At 49.6% G+C, this 12,800-nt stretch overlaps 1 long non-coding RNA gene across 1 annotated transcript; it reads right to left on the reverse strand.

The window, feature by feature from the left end:
• Positions 1-1,339: 1,339 nt before the first annotated feature.
• Positions 1,340-12,503, reverse strand: LOC149428646 (uncharacterized). The gene is made up of 3 exons (XR_016310700.1): positions 12,361-12,503; positions 7,568-7,690; positions 1,340-1,604 (listed from the first exon to the last, which is right to left on the reverse strand). It is a non-coding gene; the product is annotated as an uncharacterized LOC149428646 (long non-coding RNA).
• Between the last annotated feature and the right edge of the window lie 297 nt (positions 12,504-12,800).

Raw genomic sequence — 12,800 nt, forward strand, 5'->3', positions numbered from 1 at the left:
CCCAATCACAGCCTGCCTCAAGTACACACCCCCTTCCAATCACAGCCTGCCTCCCGCACACACCCCCTTCCAATAACAGCCTGTCTTTAGTACACACCTCCTACCAATCATGGCCTGCCTATGGCACACTCCCCCTTATATTCACGGCCTGCTTCTAGCACACACCTCCTCCCAATCACAGCCTGCCTCCGGAACACACCCTCCCAATCACAGCCTGCCTCCGGCACACACCCCTCCCAATCACAGCCTGCCTCTGGCACACACCCCCTCCCAATCACAGCCATGCCTCTGACAGACACCCTCTCCCAATCATAGCCTTCCTCTGGCACGCACCCCCTCCCAATCACAGCCTGACACTGGCACACCTTCTTCCAGTCACAGTCTGCCTCTGGCACACACCTTCCAATCACAGCCTGCCTCCGGCACACACCCCCTCCCAATCACAGCTTGCCTCTGGCACACACCCCCTCCCAATCACAGTCTGCCTATTGCACATACCCCTCCCAATCACAGCCTACCTCTGACAAACACCCCCTTCTAGTCACAGCCTTACTCTGGCACACAACCCCTCCCAATCACAGCCTGACACTGGCACACCTTCTTCCAATCACAGTCTGCCTCTGGAACACACCCCTCCCAATCACAGCTTGCCTCTGGAACACACCCCTCCCAATCACAGCCTGACTCTAGCACACACACCCTCCTAATCATAGCCTGCCTTCGGCACACACCCCCTCCCAATCACAGCCTGACTCTAGCACACACACCCTCCCAATCACAGCCTTCCTCCGGCACACACCCCCTTCCAATCACAGCCTTCCTCCGGCACACACCCCCTTCCAATCACATCCTTCCTCCGGCACACACCCCCTTCCAATCACAGCCTTCCTCCGGCACACACCCCCTCCCAATCACAGCCTTCCTCCGGCACACACCCCCTCCCAATCACAGCCTGCCTCCGGCACACACCCCCTTCCAATCACAGCCTTCCTCCGGCACACACCCCCTCCCAATCACAACCTTCCTCCGGCACACACTCCTTCCCAATCACAGCCTGCCCCAAGCACACACCCCCTCCCAATCACAGCATGCCTCTGGCACACACCCCTTCCCAATCACAGCCTGCCTCTGGCACACACCCCCTTCCAATCACAGCCTGCCTCCAGCACACACCCCCTCCCAATCACGGCCTGCCTTTGGCACACACATTTTTTTATTTTCATTTATAATGGACTTTATGCAGATTTTATGTAAACAATTAGAAGATCATTCGCGGTTTACAAGATTGCAGATATCTGATAACATTATTGATTAGGACTACAACAGTCAGACTCTGACATATCACTGCGCAGGATTTGTATTGTGAAGGTGCTGAGCAGATCATAGAACATTGATGGAGATAGGAAGAGATTTATATATCAGGCAAGAAATGGAATGAATGAACACAGCATTGGCCCGGTGAGCTCCGCCTCCATCCCATCACTCTTCTTCTGGATCTCCGGCTCAGGCGTTACAGAGGTCCTCCGAGCAGCACAGCATGGTGGGATTGACTTTCTGCATAATCTGACAGCTGCTCTTTGTAGTGCACCCCCAGCCATTCTTAACTGAAACACAAGAGTTTCATATAAAGAATATTAGACTCTAATAAAAGGAAATGATTCAAGATCAGCGACAGAATGATTTGGTGAGTCAGGATTCAAAGTGGTTCTAAAGGCTCCAGGTGTGTTACCTTCATCCATTCTATGCAGGTAGGTAAAAAAACCTTCTGTGTGCTGCAGCCCCCCCCCCTAAACACTTATCTGAACCCCCTTTTGATCCAGCGCTGCCAGTGAGCCAATCAGCCAAGCCTCGGCTCTGTGTATGAATGGAATGTGAATGGACGTGTGCCTGCCCGAGGGCCACCATAGCAAGCTGTTTGCTATGGGGGCACCAGACAGGAGGGAGTGGCCAGGAGCGCTGTAGGAGGGACCTGAGAAGAGGAGCGTAATGGACCCTGGTCTCCCGCGACTGGGTATCTCCATCAAGAAGCTGCTTCTCAGGCTCTGGAACACGAGACCAGTGAATCTGGCTGTTGTTACCCAAAGTTCCAGATGACATATTTGAAGTAATCCAGAAGGTAGAGTAGTTTATTTGAACACAGATACAAGATATATACACTCATGGGACAGTCCCCCTCCCTACATAATAACACAGGGTGGGGCCATCTACATTTATTAACAAGAGACACACAGGTATTCAAACTTCACACCAACAGACAGTCCCATCAGGAGGGAGGGCTGCTGGAGACACCCCCCACCAAGCCAATACACATAAATACATACATCCCATAATAGTTTGCTCCCAAGCCAGACAAACAATAGAACAATGGGATGCAGCCCCATAACACCAAACAATCCACAACCCCCCACCCCACCTATCTCCTAGACATGTCTACACAATATTAGGACAAATCACCCTGTACCCCTAACAGGCACAGGGTGACTTACACATAGGAGGGATATGGGGAGCTGAGACAGGGGTCTCCCCACCTCTCTAAAGTGAGCTGGGTTCCATGGGCCCCCACCCAAAGTGACTCCCATCACAAGGAGGATCCGGGCTGCTCTGTGCAGAATCATTACACAGAGATGGTATCTATGAACAAGACGTTAGTATCACTTTAGCGTACTATTTATCCCCTTGTCTTCCAAGGTATGTTTATAAACATCCTGGTATTCAAGGGGTTAAAGCGGTGGCTGTCAACTTGAAATTGTAGAGAGTCTCAAGTGTGGCCCCCAACACTTCCAAAGGGGAGGCACAATAGCAGTGTTTTCACACATCAACACCCAAAATTTGGGTCCTGCTGCACCCCCACCCCCAGCGATGGTGCAACAAAAACCCCTAACAATGGTGTCAGTGAACACAATATTAGCCTCCACTGGTGTCAGTACTAATAACCTGCTCACAATGGTGGTCACTGATCAAGAAATGTAACCCCCCTCCCCCCTGCATTGGTGCTCAAAGGTACCCCCCCATGCAACTAATGAGCTGGGAAGCTGAATCTATCAAGTCACTTCCAGGTTCACAGTTACTCCCCGGCTACTGCAGCCTATGAAGCAGTTAATCAGAGTGGCGATATGTAACATGTAGCGCAATCAATGTTTTTTTGCGTGTGCTCCCCATACATGTGCATTTATGTTCTAAATGTGTGTATGTGGGGGTTGGGGGGTTTCAAACATTTTTTGGGGGGTAGGATTTTAAGTGCTTTTTGTAGCTTTAATTGGTTACATTTTTTTTAAATCACATACGGGAAAAAAGTCCCCTATGTGATGACATTTTGTTGACGTGCTCTCTGTGACGAGACATCAGGGGGTCTAAAAGGCCCCGGATGTCTCATCTGCCCTCCTGTGAAGCTAATAGAGTGCAGATTGTGTTCCTTTAGCATCAACCCCGACCACACTGGCTGAGGAAAGTGACACCAAGACCTGGAGGTGACATTATTACACGTTGCTTCTGGGTCATTAGCAGGAAGAGGAGATCAGCGAAGGATGTTCTCTGATCTCCCTCCCCTCTACCTTTAGGAGCCCATCATGCTGGTTCTGGGTGCACAGATGGGTGCATGGAGCCTAGAAAACATGTCAGGGGCAGGAGTGGGGAAAGAACCAGCAGTTACAGGGGTGAGTGGAAGCAATCCAGCACCTGCAAAGCCACTGGGTCATTTCCATATGACTTCTGACAGTTGGCTTGTCAGATTTACACACAGCTGCAACTGCCAGGAGTGCGTGTAACCCCCCCCCCCCCGAACCCCATCGCCACCAATTTACTACATACAGTATGTCAGTGACAGAAAAAAGAGATTAAGTAAAACCTGTTTTAATGACATACCTTATGTTAGACCTGGTGATGTCATCACTGGGTCTCTGTATTTCATTATGCAATGAAGGGAGATTATGACCAGAGGGAGGGACCAGCAGGGTGCTGTATATAGCTTCCTGAAAACATCACAGCCCCCTGCCTCAGTACTCCTCCCAGGAGCCCTCAGTCCTGATATAAGCAGTGGGAGGATGTGACGGGAGTGACTTTTGGGGGTGGGGGGACCGCTTGGTCAGCTCATGTCCCCCTCATTATGTTTAACCCACCCTGTGCCTGTTAAGGGGTACAGGGTGTGAATGTGAATGTCCCAGTATTGTGTATAGTGTGTGTTCCTTTGTCCCTGCCATGTGCTCCCCCCATGGTGCTGTGTCTTCCTGTCCAGCCAACTATTATGGGATGTACTGTTTGTGTATTGGTATGGGGGTTGGTCAATGTCCTTTGCCACATGGTTGCATCCCATTGTTCTGTGTCTGGTTGGATGGGGAGGGGTGATGAGGTGTTTCCTGCCTATACTGTAGCCCTTCCCACTGAGAGGGTGGGCTGATGATGTATTTCCTGTTCCTGGTTGTGTTTCCCCGCCCTCTGTATAAAACATGTTGTTTGTGTAAAATAAAGAGTTGTTGGCTTCCTGTTTTAGTAAGAGCTGGGTGTTGTCTTTTTCCTGAGGGATTTTAAGGGTGTGGTCCGTGGATGGTGTTTGGACAGGGGAAGTTGTGTTATAATGGAAAAACTCAGTGCGGTCTGGGTTCCGGTTCCGTTACATTGGTGGCAAGCGGTGGGATTGTGCTTCCAGCTGTAAACACATCCAAACCACCACCGGGATTCAAGAGCAGGAAAAGACGTCAGTCACCCCAGTCACCCCAGGAGATATGGACCTGGCATCCGAGTTCCCAGGGCTACTACAGACTGTTCTTGCAACATACCCCAGGACTGTGTCTACGGATCAGTACCTGGAGCTCAGGCAGCGGATTTGGGAGGTGCTTTGGAGAGCAGCGGTCCAGGCTGCTGGTTTGGACAAAGGCAAGTGCTACCCAACACCAGGGGAACGGGCCAGGGACCATCGGAAGTCACGGATGCCATTCCTGGGAGAGCAACCCCAGGAGCAATGGTTGGCCGAGTTGGACAGGCTGGTCCAGCAGGAGATACAACTGGACAATAGATATCGGGCTCTGCAGTGGTACGCAGAGCAGGAATATTTAGGGGTGTCCACAGAGTGCTCTCCTGAGGGACTTGACTTTGGTGGGCCTGGATTGCTGTGGGAGAGCCTTACAGACCTTTTTGTGTTTGGCGATAGAGGAGAACCTACTCTGGAGGAGTTGCGGGAAGGCAGAGAGGCTATGTTCTGTCTCAGAGGGGTCTCAGAGCTTGAGCCAGATCTGCAATACCTGCTGATGAAAGAACTGCACCTGGAAAGGGCATACAGGCAGCTGCTAGGACATGTTCGGCAGCATGCCCAAGAGTCATCAGTGGAAATTCCAGAGACTGGGGATCTGATAGACCTCTCAGCTGAGGAGGAACCAGCAGTAAACCTGGCAACAGGGCCAAACAGTACTGAACTCTGCCCAGCACTGGTAATGTCTCCTGAGTTCCACGGACAGGAGATGGTGAGCCCCGATCCCCAAACCCCAGTTCCAGAGGCTGGGGATTTGATTGATTTTTTTTCTGAGGAGGAACCAGCCGGGGAGCCACCAGCTGCAGCGCTGACAACCGGACAGAGGGTCCAGGACCTCTGCCCCATGCCTGTGGTAGTTTCAGAGGCCCAGGGTGAGAAGGGAGAGGTGACTGTTGTCCTCTCTACCCCACAGTCAGCCAGAGTGGAGGAAACTGTTTTCCCTCCCAAGCCAGGATCTGTGCACCAGGGGGACCGTGACAGAGGAATGCCATCCCAGCAGCAGATCCACAGTCTGGGAGTGGAGGAAGGCAGCCTCCCTTCCCTACGGTTAGCCGGAGCAGATGTGGGGTCCCCAGCAGAAGTGCTGGCAACAGGGCAGAGCGCCGCTGGCCTCTGCCTAGCAACTACAGCCACCACCTGGATACCCCAGGGATGCTGGGTAGTCGGCCCAGATCCCCCACAGAAGGATGAAGGCGGCCCAGCCACCCTGTCTTCTCTCCAGCGGCTGAGAGGATTTCCGGGAGAAGGACCAGTCCGTACTTCTCCCCAGCGGCGGGTATGTTCTACGGGAGAGGCAGAGATTGGCTGGGTGAGTAACGCTTGGTGTGGGACAATTTGCATGGGGTACTGTGCGGGTGCTGGCATTGAGGGACTGGAGGTGCAGAGTAACTTCAGAGTACATCCGTCTGGGATCTACTCCTGTGTTACTCTCCTGCCGAAAGGGGAGATATGTGACGGGAGTGACTTTTGGGGGTGGGGGGACCGCTTGGTCAGCTCATGTCCCCCTCATTATGTTTAACCCACCCTGTGCCTGTTAAGGGGTACAGGGTGTGAATGTGAATGTCCCAGTATTGTGTATAGTGTGTGTTCCTTTGTCCCTGCCATGTGCTCCCCCCATGGTGCTGTGTCTTCCTGTCCAGCCAACTATTATGGGATGTACTGTTTGTGTATTGGTGTGGGGGTTGGTCAATGTCCTTTGCCACATGGTTGCATCCCATTGTTCTGTGTCTGGTTGGATGGGGAGGGGTGATGAGGTGTTTCCTGCCTATACTGTAGCCCTTCCCACTGAGAGGGTGGGCTGATGATGTATTTCCTGTTCCTGGTTGTGTTTCCCCGCCCTCTGTATAAAACATGTTGTTTGTGTAAAATAAAGAGTTGTTGGCTTCCTGTTTTAGTAAGAGCTGGGTGTTGTCTTTTTCCTGAGGGATTTTAAGGGTGTGGTCCGTGGATGGTGTTCGGACAGGGGAAGTTGTGTTATAACGGAAAAACTCAGTGCGGTCTGGGTTCCGGTTCCGTTACAGAGGAGTTATGCAAAAACCAAATTGCTTTAAAGTGCGGGTGTCAGTCTTTGGAGTGGGCATTCCTAGTCAGGCTGTATTTGCATAGTTAATGCCTCTATGTGATACTGAGCATCTATGATTGAAAGAACTCAAATCCAATGAACAAAAAGGGCGTGGTCATAAACAGTCAGGCTGGGGAGGAAAGTGCTAGATGATGCTGGATGTCTTCCAGCCAGGAAATGAGGCGAGTTCTGTCTGGCTTGCTGCAGCTTCTAATGCACATTGTGACAAGCTAGCAGTGTGCAGTGACATCAGAGGAAGCTGTTTCAGTCCAGGGGAGGAGCCGATACACCTGTACAAGACTGAAGGGGAGGAGCCGGTACACCTGTGCAAGACTGAAGGGGAGGAGCAGGTACACCTGTACAAGACTGAAGGGGAGGAGCTGGTACACCTGTACAAGACTGAAGCGGAGGAGCTGCTACACCTGTGCAAGACTGAAGGGGAGGAGCCTGAACACCTGTGCAAGACTAAAGGGGAGGATCCCGGAAACCTGTACAAGACTGAAGGGGAGGAGCCGGTACACCTGTGCAAGACTAAAGGGGAGGAGCCAGTACACCTGTGCAAGACTGAAGGGGAGGAGCCGGTAAACCTGTGCAAGACTAAAGGGGAGGAGCCAGTACACCTGTGCAAGACTGAAGGGGAGGAGCCGGTACACCTGTACAAGACTGGAGGGGAAGCCAGGGGTCACATTTAAAAATATTAGCTGCAGTGAGACTTTTAAATTCAAAGTAATAAGCTCAGGCCTAAAAATGTAGAAGACACTTACACATGAGAAAGCCTCCCGGTCCCGATCTGAAGCATTCGTCATCGTCTTTTGCACAGCTTCTCTCTAAAGATTCACATCCCCCTATTAAAGTACAGGAACTCTGCCAGCACTTCAGAGCCTCACCTAGAAGAATATAGAGAGAGATCAGCAGGACACACACAGGGAGCCTCCAACCTCTTCTACTTGGCTGACAACACGCTGCCTCTGATCCACTGAAATCCCAAGCCGTGTTGTCAGCCCTGCCTAGACTATAGAACACCTCCACCTAAAGTTATAGGGAGGAGTAAACTAGGAGGAGTTCTGAAGCCCAGAGGGAGAGAACTTGACAGAAGTGACAACACTGTTTTGGGTTTCAGCTCACAGGAAGTTCAAAGCTCAGTGGATTTCTGGCAGGACCAACAAGTGTATTTCTGTACTTTTGGCATTTTTAAAGAAACACGGGGGCTATATCTAGAAAATGTATGCTGAACTAATGTGACCCCCATCCACACAGCTCCACTGAGACTGCAGCTCACAGTGGGAGGACTTTCAGTAACAGACGTGTCAATCTAGAAAGCAGAGGGCGGGACTATGTGTTGCCAGGTGATGATTGACAAGCTACAGGCTCATGAGTCAGCAGTGACAATTCTGATAATTACACCCCCTGCAAAATCTTCTCCTCCCTCTGTAGTTCAAGAAAGCACAGCCTATGGTAGAGTGACAACTCTGCTCTGAGGTGGGAAAAACATTTGTGTTCTAGTGATCTCCAATATCACTAGAGGGGTCACCGGCAGGAGGAAGGGGGTCCCGATTCCTCTATATAGATCTTTATATCACTAGAGAGGTCACCGGCAGGAGGAAGGGGGTCCCGATTCCTCTATATAGATCTTTATATCACTAGAGGGGTCACCAGCAGGAGGAAGGAGGTCCTGATTCCTCTATATAGATCCTTATATCACTAGAGGGGTCACCGGCAGGAGGAAGGAGGTCCTGATTCCTCTATATAGATCCTTATATCACTAGAGGGGTCACTGGCAGGAGGAAGGAGGTCCTGATTCCTCTATATAGATCCTATCACTAGAGGGGTCACCGGCAGGAGGAAGGAGGTCCTGATTCCTCTATATAGATCCTTATATCACTAGAGGGGTCACCGGCAGGAGGAAGGGGGTCCCGATTCCTCTATATAGATCTTTATATCACTAGAGAGGTCACCGGCAGGAGGAAGGAGGTCCTGATTCCTCTATATAGATCCTATCACTAGAGGGGTCACCGGCAGGAGGAAGGAGGTCCTGATTCCTCTATATAGATCCTTATATCACTAGAGGGGTCACCGGCAGGAGGAAGGAGGTCCCAATTCCTCTATATAGATCCTATCACTAGAGAGGTCACCAGCAGGAGGAAGGAGGTCCTGATTCCTCTATATAGATCCTATCACTAGAGGGGTCACCGGCAGGAGGAAGGAGGTCCTGATTCCTCTATATAGATCCTATCACTAGAGGGGTCACCGGCAGGAGGAAGGAGGTCCTGATTCCTCTATATAGATCTTTATATCACTAGAGGGGTCACCGGCAGGAGGAAGGAGGTCCGATTCCTCTATATAGATCCTATCACTAGAGGTGTCACCGGCGGGAGGAAGGAGGTCCCGATTCCTCTATATAGATCCTATCACTAGAGGGGTCACCGGCGGGAGGAAGGAGGTCCTGATTCCTCTATATAGATCCTATCACTAGAGGGGTCACCAGCAGGAGGAAGGAGGTCCTGATTCCTCTATATAGATCCTATCACTAGAGGGGTCACCGGCAGGAGGAAGGAGGTCCTGATTCCTCTATATAGATCCTATCACTAGAGGGGTCACCGGCAGGAGGAAGGAGGTCCTGATTCCTCTATATAGATCTTTATATCACTAGAGGGGTCACCGGCAGGAGGAAGGAGGTCCGATTCCTCTATATAGATCCTATCACTAGAGGTGTCACCGGCAGGAGGAAGGAGGTCCTGATTCCTCTATATAGATCTTCAGTTGGACCTCATTTAGAAAACTGTGTCCAGTTCTGGAGATCTCACTACCATAAAGATATTGATGAGATAGAACGAGTCCAGAGACGGGGAACACAAATGGTGAAAGGTCTGAGGGATCAAACATATCAGGAGAGACTGCAGGAACTTCATATGTACAGTCTGGAGGAAAGAAGGAAAAGGATGGACATGACCAAAACCTTTCAATACATCAAGAGGGGGAATAAGGTTCTGGAGGGCAGGATGTTCAGTATGAAGCCAAGATGAAGAACACGGGACATGACCTCCAACTTACTGGAGGAAAGTTCCCAACTCATCTTAGAAAGTCATATTTTCCTGAAAGGGTAGTTGATGGTTGGAATAGACCTCCAGCAGAGGTAGTGAGTCAGTCAGCAGTAAGTGGCTTCAGACATGCTTGGGGCAAACATGGATCTAAATCCAGAATTGTGTTACAAAGTGATTTTTTTTTTTTGTTAAAGGATCAGGGCAGTTTAAAACAAAGTGCATTTATCCTTTTTGCCCAGTTCCTCTGTCCCAACCTACCCCCCTCCACAGATGAAAACTTACCTCTGCTGACAGCAGCAATTACTGATCGATGATAGGAAGCCGGCTCCTTAACAACAAAAGACACATCTCTGCTGGCTGACAGCAAGGAGGAGTTGCAGCTCGCATTAAGAATGTATCCAAATTGCATCGACTGACACCAAAGCTGCACTACATGGCACTGCATTGCTGCACTGCATTGAAAATCGCTCGGTACTATTGTGAACTCCAGCTTAGAGGAATATTCCAATAATCAAATGGGTGACACGTGAATGATCTGATTTTGGATGACTTTTTGTCAACAACCTATAATGATATGTGATATATTTTATTAAGTGGATTATAATTTATCATCCGGGATTATCATGTCTATATATACAGTTATTGGTGACATATATGGGGGTGATGATTATAGCGGGCTCAGGGGGTCTTACTATGTGGGAGAATTTGGTAATGAGACAAAGCCCGGCTTTACGACCTGCACTAAGTTTGTAGAGATTTTTGTATAGAAATCTTGTATCTTATAAAATGAAGTAGCAAAGATGAAATATTTGTAGCTGTTTGTTGTTCATTCAATGATTGCACACCAGCAATGTATCCTTCTCTGTTCTTACTTTATACATTGTTTCTTTAAAACTGCAGCATCATTTTTTAAATTGAAGTCAGAATCATTGAAACATTTTCATTTTTACCAAACAGATGTTTCAATACAAAGTAACAAATATTCAGGAGAACAAACTTTAATGATGCAGAAGGTGACTCTGTTATTAGTATACATACATACAGTGCCAAAAGTATTGGACTGCCGTCCTTTCCTCGAACATGACCTTTAATGGCCCCCCAGTCTCAGTCCGTAGGGATCAATATTGAATTGGCCCCGCCCTTTGCAGCTTCAACTCTTCTGGGAAGGCCGTCCACAAGGTTTAGGAGGGTGTCTATGGGAAGGTTGGACCATTCTTCCAGAAGCACATTTGTCAGGTCAGGCACTGATGTCGGGGGAGGAGGCCTGGCTCGCAGTCTCCGCTCTAATTCATCCCAAAGGTGTTCTATGGGGTTGAGGTTAGGACTCTGTGCAGGACAGTCAAGTTCCTCCACCCCAAACTGGTTCCTCCATGTCTTTATGGACCTTGCTTTGAGCCCTGGGGGGGAGTCATGTTGGAACAGGAAGGGGACATCCCCAAACTCTTCCCACAAAGATGGGAGCATGAAATTGTCCAATATGTCACCTTAAGAGTTCCCTTCACTGGAACTAGGAGGCCAAGCCCACCTGTGAAAAACAACCCAACACCATAATCTCCCCTCTGCCAAACTTTACTCTTGGCACAATGCAGTCAGGCAATTAACGTTCTACTGGCAACCACCAAAATCCAGACACGTCCATCGGATTGCTAGACAGGGAAGCGTGATTGGAGACGTGTTCTCTGGAGTGACAAATCACACTCTAGAGTCCAGTGGCAGTGTGCTTTACACCACGGCATCCGACGCTTTGCATGGCACTTGGTGATGGAAGGCTTGGATGCAGCTGCTCAGCCATGGAAACCCATTCCATGAAGCTCTCTACGCACTGTTGTTGGGCTCATCTGAAGGCCACACCAAGTTTAGAGGTCTTTAGCTATTGACTCTGCAGACAGTTGGTGACTTCTGCGCACTGTGTGCTTCAGCATGCACTGACCCCGCCCTGTCATGTGATGTGGCCTACCACTTGGTGGCTGATTGGCTGTTGTTCCCAATGGCTTCCACTTTGTTATAATCCCACTAACAGTTGAGTGTGGAATATTTAGTAGCCAGGAAATGTCACGGATGGACCTATTGCCCAGGTGGCCACCTATCACGGGACCACGCTTGGAGTCACTGAGCTCCTGAGAGCGACCCATTCTTTTACCAATGTTTGTAGAAGCCGTCTGCATGCCTAGGGGCTTGATTGTATACACCTGTGTCCATGGGGGGGATTGGAACACCTGAATCACATGATATGGAGGGGATTGGAACACCTGAATCACATGATATGGAGGGGATTGGAGCACCTGAATCACATGATATGGAGGGGATTGGAACACCTGAATCACATGATATGGAGGATATTGGAACACCTGAATCACATGATATGGAGGGGATTGGAACACCTGAATCACATGACGTGGAGGTCTGGCCCAATATTTTTGGCAATCTTGTGTATTACTCCATGGACAATACATTGTTATAAAATGGGCTCCCGGCTAGAAAGACAAACAGTATAAGAAGGAAATGTTTTTACTTACCGGAGATGAAGATGACCCCCAAGATGAGGATAGTAATCGCTGATTTCATTATGATGTTCTGCAGGATTTTCTGTGAACTGTGTAGGGGCCCCCGGGGCCCAATACTTTATATGACAGGGAAAGGAGCTACGTCACTGCTGGTCACATGTCAGATCTCATCTCCCACATGACTCCGGCTGCCAATATTTGATCAGTATTGCTAAACAGGATCTGTCCCCATCCTGAGACAGAACAATGATCCCTCAGTAATCAGGGAAGATGGAGAGAGGTACCGGGCTGTATACCAGGAGAAACATTCCGTATTCTGGAACATTGCCGTGTATTATATATACAATATAAAGTCTGCATGTTCCAAAATGATCGATTGCAATGTACAACAGAGGGGTGGAAAGGGTATGACAGTGATCGGTATGTACAACAGAGGGGAGGAAAGGGTATGA

Source organism: Staurois parvus, unplaced genomic scaffold, assembly GCF_062004578.1.
Source record: "Staurois parvus isolate SC_StPar_1 unplaced genomic scaffold, SC_StPar_1.0 ptg003064l, whole genome shotgun sequence".
Lineage (NCBI taxonomy): Eukaryota > Metazoa > Chordata > Amphibia > Anura > Ranidae > Staurois > Staurois parvus.